Here is a 10,670-nt window from a genome sequence, read left to right on the forward strand (position 1 = left end):
TGAAGTCCAAGGAGAGCCATGCTGAGCGTCTGAGCTTCAGCAGAGCCCTAGGAAGTAAACACTCCAAAAGGCTTTCCAATTCTGAAAACCTAGAGGGAACTAGGATAGACACTAAGACCATTAACCCTTTCATTGCAGTATCTTGAGAAGACTAGCTCAGAAAGCATCATCTTTCTAAGGAGAGGAAAGGGCAGAGAGGAAATGAGTACATGCACAGGGAGACAACCAATAGAGTAATCTAAAAAAAATTTTAATATTTATTCTTGAGAGAGAGAGAGAGAGAGAGAGAGAGAGCATGAGTAGGGAAGGGGCAGAGAGAGAGAGGAAGATCCAGAATCTGAAGCAGGCTTCAGGCACTGAGCTGTCATCACAGAGCCTGATGCGGGGCCCAAACTCACAAGCCGTGAGACCATGACCTGAGCCAAAGTTGGACACTTAACCAATTGAGCCACTCAGGAGCTCTGACCAATAGAATAATTAATAAAGGCTGTTAGACAAGTATTGACAAAGGACCACATCAAAAGCTGTTACAAAAATTGATTGCCTTGGTGCCAGAGAGAATGCTGCAGTAGGATAGTCAAGTTAAGTGGTTAGAATTTCCACGAAATAGCACTCAAAAGAAAAATCTGGAAGAAGCAGATTTCATTACAATTGTAAAAATGTCTACACTTTCTTCAACCAAACTACAAAAGGACATACACAGCTAAATAAGTGGCTATATAAGGAGTAGGCACGCTTCAAGGCAGGTCAACATAATAAGGTAACATGTTTAGAGGAAACAGAGTAGAAATATGAACTTATTAGAGACTGAGTGAAGCAGTCCAGCTGCCACAGGGACAAGACCCATTATACTTTTTAATATGATATGATAGGATATAATATAATATAATATAATATAATATAACATAATATAATATAATATAATATATATTAATTGAGGCGCCTGGGTGGCTCAGTTGGTTGAGCGCCTGACTTCGGCCCAGGTCATGATTTCATGGTTCGTGGGTTCAAGCCCCACGTTGGGCTCTGTGCTGACAGCTCAGAGCCTGGAGCCTGCTTCAGATTCTGGATCTTCCTCTCTCTCTGCCCCTCCCTAGCTCATGCTCGCACTCTCTTTCTCTCTCTTTCTATCTCTCTGTCAAAAATAAATAAACTTTAAAAAATGAATATAATATGATATAATATAATATAATATAATATAATATAATATAATATAATGATTATATCCTAAGGGCATTGGGAAGATGTACAATAGAATTAAATTGCTCTCCATTGCCCTGCTGCTTAACCAGATATTTGGTTGTGTTCCTCGATTCTTATACTCGTTTCCATTCTGGAATAGAGTTCTGAAAACTCCGTGGAGAGATTTTTGTTTCCACTTTGTAAGTTTCAAATACCATTGGCTGGCCCTCCTGGTGCTAACTTTGCCCCATAGTTCACCTATTGTTGGTCATTCCTTTCAGGTAATGCTGACCCGATGCATTGCTGAATTCAACTTTTGTCCAACTCATTTGGATTTTGTTTCTGTTTTTGTTTTGTCTGCAAATTTTTAAAAATTGGGGGGGGGGGGGGAGAATACCATAGTATAATAAATGGATAAATGAGTCAGACAGATAGCATCTTTTCAACACTAAAGAATGTTGATGTAGATGTAAGGAGAAAATAAAATGTAAAACTTGTATTATTTGAGGAAATAAAAATAAGCGTAGACCCCTTTGATATCCATTCTATGACAGAGAAATGACTATATGGCATTCATAAAATATTGTCAGTAAACCACAGAACCTTAATCTGGACAGAACTTTAGGTGTAATCTAGAACAATCCCTCCCCAAATGCAGAAATATTCTCCATAATCTCTCAGAGAACAAAATTTCAATAAGTACAGTGGCAACTAATTCACTACCCCATAGTCAATAGATGCCATTTTCAGAATGCTGCAGATGTTTAAAAGTTATTTAATTTACAAGGAAATATGGTGACATATGGCATTTTTGATATCACTCCTCATCAAGACAAGAACAAGAACTATTCAAGACACCATGGAAAGAATCCTAGAACATGGGGGTGAGGCTGAAGCACCTCCCCCAGCACCTCAGACCAAGACAGACTGCTTTAGAAATGTCAGAGAGGGGCACTTGGGTGGCTCAGTCGGTTAAGCTTCCAGCTCTTGACTTTGCCTCAGGTCATGATCTCACAGTTCATAGGTTTGAGCCCCGTGCAGTGCAGAGCCTGCTTGGGATTCTCTCTTTTTCCCTCTCTCTCTGCCCTTCCCCTGCTCCCATGCTCGCTCGCTGGCTCTCTCTCTCAAAATAAATAAATACACTTAAAATAAAAAGTGTTAAGAGAAGTACCTACACATCGGCTGCATTGCCTCTCCCCAAGGGCAACACAGCACCAAGTGGTAAGGTCTTCCCTGAGTCTCTGTTTCCTCAGGTGGGAAAAAAGAACCCGGGGTGACAACCAGCACCTCCCAGCATTGTGGGTCACGTTGCAGGAGACCCTACTCTGATGTCACACCATAGGGATTGCAGGGGCATCAGTGGGGCTCAACCGCTGGGAATCTGTGGGAAAAGAGGAGAGGGAATTGCAACAACCAGCACGCGTTTCTTGGCAGACAGAGTTCATACCTGCAGCGTCCAAGCAGTAATCCCAACCAACAGCTTTGCTCATCTGCGGAGCTAAGTTGGGGGGCATCTGACCAGGCAGGGTGCAGATCTGCCTGATTCAGAACCTCAGAGAGTTTTGCCAGACCTTGAGCCTGGTTTGCCCACACCCAGGCAACGTGCCGTCACAGCCCCAACTGCTGTAGAGAGTGTCTCCAGCCCTATCTAAACAGAAGGGCTGGTTACAACTTCTGGAAGCTGTGTAGCCCAGTGGTGCTCGAGCCAAGAGATGGGCAGGCAGAGCTGATCACCCTCAAAGCAAAACCAGTACCAGGTATGGAGGCTTCCTATGCTAAGCACAGGCAGGGGCAGTCATTCAGAGCCCACGCTGAGGGAAGCTCCCGGCCCCTCCTAACTGGAGAGCCCCCTCCCCCTCAGGCCTAGGCAAAGGGGTTGAGGGTAGCCTCACCCTCTGTGGGGAGAGTGTTTAGGCCCTGTCTAACTGGAACGGCTGGTGAGAACACCCAGTGTGTTTGAACCAAGAAAAGGGCACACACAGCCAACAGTTTTCAGACCAAAGCTAGGAGCCCTGTTCAGTCAGGGAACTTGGGGTGTAAGCCAGCTTGAGATAAGACAGCAAACACGGGGTTTTGCTCATTTTAGAGCTGCTTCTCTTACTGCACAGGGGCAGGGAGTCTAATCTGTAGCCCCACCCATCACTGAATACAGCCTTCAGTTTATCCAACCAGGCACCTAACCAGTGCACACGGGAAGCTAGGTGGCCCAGTCAGCAGCTCTGCGTACCGTGGCACTTGAGCACAGGATGTGGCCTCGCCCATCTGTAGAGCAAAACTGGGCCTCACCAGGGAATTCAGTACAACTCAGGTTTGATACGGGCCCCCAAATAACAAGCTGTACAGACCCTGCTAGGACAGGGAAGCTAATTCATGGCCCCATGCACTACTCAATATAGTACCTACTCCCGACCATCTAGTAAGCCTGACCATAGAATTCAAATTGCAGAGCCCATCCTATAGCCTCACTTGGGTAGGGAAGCAAGCTGGCAGTCCTGTCCAATCTAAAATGTGAGGGGCAGAAGGAGCAGAAAGTGTAAAGTATATGAATTCTATTGAGGTCAACTTGTTATCAGTTTAGATGGAGGGTTATAAGTTTCAGATAATTTACGTCAGCCTAATGGTAACCACAGGGGAAAATCTTATGGTGATTAGAACACATTCAAGAACTCAAAAGCATACTGATACCGGAAGACCTCAAAACACACCAAAAAAAAAGACAGCAGAATAAGAAACAAGTAAAAATGGATCTCCAAACCCACGAGAAAACACTGAACAATTACTTAAAATTAATAAAAAATAATTTCTCTATAGTCGGCCTCTTAGCAATTGTTAACGATGTGAATGTTAAGATTATTAATTTTTTGATGACTACTTTCTCAAGCTATCTCAGCTGCTGGGAATATAAATTGCCTAAAGCTGGGTTGTAACTGAATCAAAGTGTGTGTGTGTGTGCGTGTGTGTGTGTGTGTGTGTGTGTGTGTGTGTGTTTATTTTTGTTGTGCCCAATACAGGATTTAGCTCTTCTCTTCCACACCGTTTCTTCATGTCCCTGCCACACATGTGCATCTACATCTTCAGGTGTGTGTAGTGAGAAAAAGGACAGCCATGGGGACCCCTGTCTCCTTCGAGGAACGACCCCCTGTGGTATTCCTAGCATGAAGAGTATCGACTTGGACCAAGGCTGTTGCTTCAGAGCAAGGGCACTGGGCACTGTTGCTACCAGAGTCAAGTGCCTGTGTGGTAGCACTTTCCAGGGCTTACAGATCAGAACGGCAACAGGAAACCCATTTTTCTGTAATTTTTCAATAAACATGGAAACTACTTTTTTTAAATGTTTCTTTATTTTGAGAGAGAGAGAGAGAGAGAGAGAGAGCAGGGGAGGTGCAGAGAGAGGGAGAGAGAGAGAACCCCAAGCAGGTTCATGCTGCCACCAGAACCCAACATGGGGCTCGAACCCACAAACAGTGAGATCATGACCTGAGCCAAACCAAGAGTCAGATGCTCGACTGCCACCCAAGCACCCTGGAAACTGCTTTTTAAGGTGCATATCCTTTGACCCAGAGCTTTCATTTAAAGACATTTATTCTGAAGAATTGATTGGACAAGTAGTAAATGATAGTTATATAAAAACACAAACTCTACCTTATAGAAAAGTATCAGAAATTTTCAAACAGCTGAAAATTTCAATAACTGATTCAATGAAGTATGATATTTCCATACTGTGGAATGTCATGTTGAAGTTTTTATGTGGAAATATATTTCTTCACACAAGAGACGTGCACGTATATAGTTAAGGGGTGAAAACAGTTTACAAAAAAAAAAGAACTTCGTGTTACTGTCTCACTCTGTTTACATAGGTGTGTGGGGAAGAATATATATGAATAGAAATAGTAAGAGAGGACTACATAACACATTTTAACAACTTTCATAGTGATTATCACTAGAAGAGTAATTATGGTCAAATAGTTTTCTTTTTGCTTATTTGTATTTTCTTTTTTTCTACAATGAATATGGATTTTGTACCCAAAAACTGATTTCATTTTAACAAAAGGAGCGACAGACAAAAACCCTAACATATCATAATGGGTAATTTCATGCAGAAGAAAAAAAAAGATCGATCATTGACACAGAGGCAGCATCTCTCTTCTGGCCCTTTCCCTCCCCTAAGCCTGCCCTCTCCCCCACCCATGTGTGGGTTGCTTGGGCAGATTCCATAAGCAAATGAGAAAAATAAATAGTGGCTTGAACATGGTTCCGAAGGCTATGTCATGGTAGCATTTTGTTATGAAGGCTAACCCTGTGACACCCCTGAGCAGAGTCAGCACGAGCCACACTGAGAAATCAGCCACCTTACTGTCATTAGAAATACTTCCTCAGATGATATATGTCACAGACGTAAAGAAACCACTAACTGCTTCCCACAGCTCAGTCTTTCTGAGGTTTGCAGAGATGAGACCCAGCTCATGTCTTAGGGCTTAATCCATGCAGAAGGTGGGTCCACTTCCAAAGTCTCCACGGGAGCCCTCATTTCCTTCATCTGTCATTCCTGAGAGAAGCCTGCAGCTTGCCTGTGATTTCACCAGCGTGTGTGTGTGTGTGTGTGTGTGTGTGTGTACGTGCACATGCATGCTGAGGGAGAAGCTGTGCAGGTAGAAAGAATAAAGGCCATGGTATAGCCTTTCCCCTCTTCAGAAGGCAAGGAAACTCTCATGCAGACATCAGTAGCATCAGATAAGAACATTGTCTTCAGTTGCTTAAGAACCCATTAACCTGCCTCTGACCTAGACGAGGTGCCACTGACACTGCCAATATCAATATACTAATGTCTTATCACACTACTTTGAAAACACTGTATATTCCTCCAAAAAAGTTAATTAAGAAACAGAAACATTCTTCTCATGTCCTAAAGACATTGATTCTGTTTTTATGCATTATACCTTTCATCCCTTCCCATGTATTTATCTATTTTTGAAAAATCACCTATTAGCCCCAAGACGCAGCGAAAAGGACAGGAACTTTGGCAATAAAAAGACAAAAGATAACATACTAACCATCGGATTCTAGAGAGTTTTCATAATTTCTGTGAGCCCTCAGTTTCTCATCAATAAACAAAGCTAATTAAGAATTGTGACCGAGGGCTGGAGGGAAGTTAAACGACACTATGTATATAGTCACCTGGTGAATGTCAACCTATTGAAAGTTACAAGCAAATGGTTCCTTCTCTAGTGACCTGGGCACCATTTCTGCAACTGCAAAGAAAATAGGAGGTATCCAAAAACTCTCCTGTCGATAGGTACTCAAATCTTTATGAGGATTGCACGGTCATCTCCAGGAGGCATGTAATAACTTCCAGCACAGCAGAGAAAGACTAAAGCAGTGATTAATTAAAAGTGTCAGGTGCATGTTAAAATTCCTGTTGAACGTTAAAACTGCTAGTGACAAGATTTGTAAAGGAGAATGATTTAAGGAACTCACTAGCCACGGCACAACCATATTCAAACACTATCCTTCTAGTAGAGTTGATCAGAAAATGGCATGGTCAACATGTGCAGGGATTTCATTATTGCCTTCAATCTCAGCACTCCCCTTACAAAGTAAACAAAACCAAAATGATTCAGGTGTTGCTTTTGTATTTTTTATGCTCAGACTTATGTTGCTGTCTGACCTAAAAGACAATTTTATCTAACTAAGTTATAGATCATTAAGCTGAAAAAAAAAAGTTTGCCTGTTACTACTGTTTTACCATCTTGCCCCATCTTGTCTCATTAGCAGGAACTGATTGAGCATGAAGGTGTTCTCTGGCTGTCAGTAGATAAAGTAGGTGCTCTTGGCTTTCATCTGTTCTGAATTCTCCTTGTCTCATTATCTTCCCAAGGTCAGATTCTCTGACACTGCGGCTGCTTGCTTAGCACTCCATCCTGGCAATTACTTGCCAGGCAACCTTAGCCAGAATGAGATTTCTTGTCTGTGGCACCAAGGCAGGCACAGGCACCAGAAACTCTGTGCTTGGCTTCCGCCCCATGTTCACTCCCAACCCCCTTCTCCGGTACTGTGGTTTCAAGGATCAGTGTGGCTTGTTCAGAGTTGCATCCTGGCACCTCCAAGATGCCATCCCACTGCGATATTCTGATCCAGCTACAGTCCCAGAGAGATTATAGAGTGATGCCCAGTCTGATTTTATACTGGGGCAAGTTGTTTTATCACAGACCTCACACTTTGGACTCCATCCTTAAACCTCCTTGCTCTGCTTCAGTGAAAGGCATAGAACCACAAAGCTACACTATCTTGGTTCTTAAATCCATCGTCTTTTCCCCATCAGTAATTCCTGCCGGACTACCTGGTCTTTGAGAGGCTGTCATGAGCGGCTGAGCAAAGAGAGAATGTTCCAGGCTTACTTCCTGGGAGCACAGTTACAACCAGAGCAGTTTGGGAAGGTGAATTTGGTCACAGTGGCTTTGTCTGAATCGAGTTCTATGTTGCATTGGGCGGGCGATACCTTTAGGGTATTGTTTTACTTTATAGAGAATCTGTAGGGAAAAGGAGGAAACGAATGTCTGCTATAATTAATTTAAAGGTGAGTATGGTTTGGTTAGCAGTCACATGTTCTTTTGAAAATGTTGGAGAAGAATCTTGGCCATTTGGATTGTAGAAAGAAGTACACACACCTGCTCAGTAGCATTTTGCTCAAAGAATCTGATTTCTCCTCAGATTAGACACAAATCCATTAGAAGTATCCACATCCTTTTCCAGACCGAAAAGACAGTGCACAAACGCACACCCATCTTTGTGGAGCAGGAGTGACCAAGTCATCCAAGAGACTTCCAGATAGCCAGACAGCAGGGCAACCAGGTGCAAGTCTTTGCAGGGTGAGCAATCTGCTCGCCGGGAAAAATCTAGCCATCTGCGCTCTTTCTAACACAACCCACTGACCCTTATTTCCCAGACTTAACATGTGCAAACAGAACAATTGTTGGCCCAAGAATGGATATGTGATCATTATACTTGTTGCACTCTCCAAACACAAATTTCAGGTCACTCTCCTAAAATGTGGCTGTGTCCTACAGTGGCATCTATTCTGTGCTCACCACAAAAACAAACAAAACAAAGGAATTTGAAATATGTGTCCAAAATCTTCAGACCAGAACAATAATTCTCAAGAACGCTGAAGCAGTAACCACACACGTAAGCACAGGGAGTGAGCCAGTAGATTGGGTATCTACATAGAAGTGGTGTGGGTCACAGACTTGTGGTTTTCTAAAATTCTGAAAGTTTGTGGGGCGCCTGGATGGCTCAGTCGGTTGAGTGTCCGACTTCGGCTAGGGTCATGATCTCGCGGCTCGTGGGTTCGAGCCCCATGTTGGGCTCTGTGCTGACAGCTCAGAGCCTGGAGCCTGCTTCGGATTCTGTGTCTCCCTCTCTCTCACTGCCCCTCCCCTGCTCACGCTCTGTCTCTCTCTCTCTCCCTCTCTCTCTCTCTCTCTCCCTCAAAATAAATAAACATTAAAATTCTGTAAGTTTATAAAGCCTTAGGCTTTTTTGTGTGTGTCTTTTGCATCTTCAACATATGGGTCTATAAAAATGTGCAAGGTTATTTGACCCAATATACAAAAATGTAACAATATAACTTTAAGACTAAACCCTTTGATGGCTATTCTCTGCCTCCAAATCTGTCATCAGTTAATAACCCTATAGATGGGGTGCCCATGTGGTTCAGTCGGTTAAGCATCCAACTCTTGATTTCAGCTCAGGTCATGATCTCATGGTTTATGGGATCCTGCCCCACGTTGGGCTCTGGACTGACAGAACAGAGCCTACTTGAGATGCTCTCTCTCTCCCTCTTTCTCTGCTCCTCCCCTGCTTGTGCTCTCTCTCTCTCTTAAAATAAATAAACTTAAAAAAAATTAATATTCCTAACAATCTGATAGAGTAGATGCTCTTATTATTCCCATTACTATTCCCAAAGTAAATAACTGAACTTTTGTAACTTGCAACATATAACACAGATCATAAGTGCTTAAGCCAAGTTTTAAGTTGGTACCTGGAATAAGGAACAAATTTAGAAAGTCCATAGCCTAGCCAGGTAGCTACAAAATCCTATCAGTCCTGGCACAAGAAGTTACTAAGACAGGAGCAGAATCCTTTGTTTGTTTTTGTTTGTTTTTTGTTTTTTTTAATTTTAAGTTTATTTATTTATTTTGAGAGAGAGAGAGAGAGAGAGACAGCATGAGCGGGGTAGGGACAGAGAGACAGGGGAGAGAGAATCCCAAACGGGCTCCACACTGCCAGCACAGAGCCCAATGCGGGGCTTGAACTCACAAACAATATCATGACCTGAGCCAAAATCAAGAGTCGGATGCTCAACAGACTGAGCCATCCCGGCACCCCAAGGAGTGGAATCTTTTCAAGGCTCGCTATTCTAATACTTTTTACATTTCTTCACATCCTTTGTGCATTGGTTTCCTTATTTTTTGCCTTTGAAAATTCTGTCTGCCTTAAACCAGGTAAGAGAAACCAAGGAAGAGTTTTATACTACTTCTCATACTAAGGAGTTAAAGAGGTTCATAGGAATATGGCCATAGTAACTATGCTAAGCAACCCCATGGGAAGGTAAGGTTGGATAGCTGGACAATATTATGATTCATTTTATATGCCTCATCTCCTTACATAGAGATTCTTTTTCTAAAAGGATTTTTTGTGTGTGTTTTAACAAAACATCAGTTTTTTGTTTGGGGATTTTTGTTTGTTGGTTTTTTGGGTTTTTTGTTTTTGTCGTTACTGTTGTCGTTTTTCTGAGCTGGGAATGAAAATACAATGGAGACACACTTGCCATCGATTGCCTTCTGCAGTGGCTTCCACTCTCTATTTGCCCTTTAAGGGATGAGGCACCGTCTCACGAAGCCCAAAGAGAATCTATTACCATAAAACATCACCCAGCAGTCTTATCATATCACTTGACAATATCACTTTAGTTAACGTTGAGTTAGTGTTTCTATTACAAACCCAATTTGCTGAAGGGGTGGGGGGGAGAGGACATGAAGGAAAGATGGGCTCATATGTCAACCGTGTGAAATGACATGAGGCTGAAAGCAGGTTGCCAACCAGGCTAGGACTCTCAAACCATGACATCTAAAGGAGAAAGAATTTATTTATGTTCCATACTTACACTATTCAAAATAGTGTAACACGCACATTGTCCATACAGCACAGCGCCAGGAGCTTGCCTATCCCGCCGGCAATAGGATATGCCTATTATCCTATTAGGATAGGGGAGGAGGGGAAGCAAGGTCCAGAGCAAGGTGTAGGAGGAAAAGCCAGAAACTAAGAGACAGAACAACTACGCTCTGATCCTGTTTCTGGCATTTATTAGCCGCTTCATGACAAGCCAGTTTACAAGTCACCTAAGGAGCCATTGCTTTCCCCTTCTTTAAAATAGAGCCAATCATGCCTCTAATGGTGTCTTAGCAGATCCCTCCGAGGAGCAAATGAGG

At 42.8% G+C, this 10,670-nt stretch overlaps 1 non-coding gene across 1 annotated transcript; it reads left to right on the top strand.

The window, feature by feature from the left end:
- The first annotated feature begins 941 nt into the window (after window positions 1-941).
- TRNAR-UCG (transfer RNA arginine (anticodon UCG)) lies at window positions 942-1,026 on the top strand. Its single transcript has one exon. It is a non-coding gene; the product is annotated as a tRNA-Arg (tRNA).
- Window positions 1,027-10,670: the final 9,644 nt, after the last annotated feature.

The sequence above is a fragment of the Panthera pardus genome, unplaced genomic scaffold, assembly GCF_024362965.1.
Source record: "Panthera pardus isolate Hobbes unplaced genomic scaffold, ASM2436296v1 HiC_scaffold_7, whole genome shotgun sequence".
In the NCBI taxonomy this organism is placed as follows: Eukaryota; Metazoa; Chordata; class Mammalia; order Carnivora; family Felidae; genus Panthera; species Panthera pardus.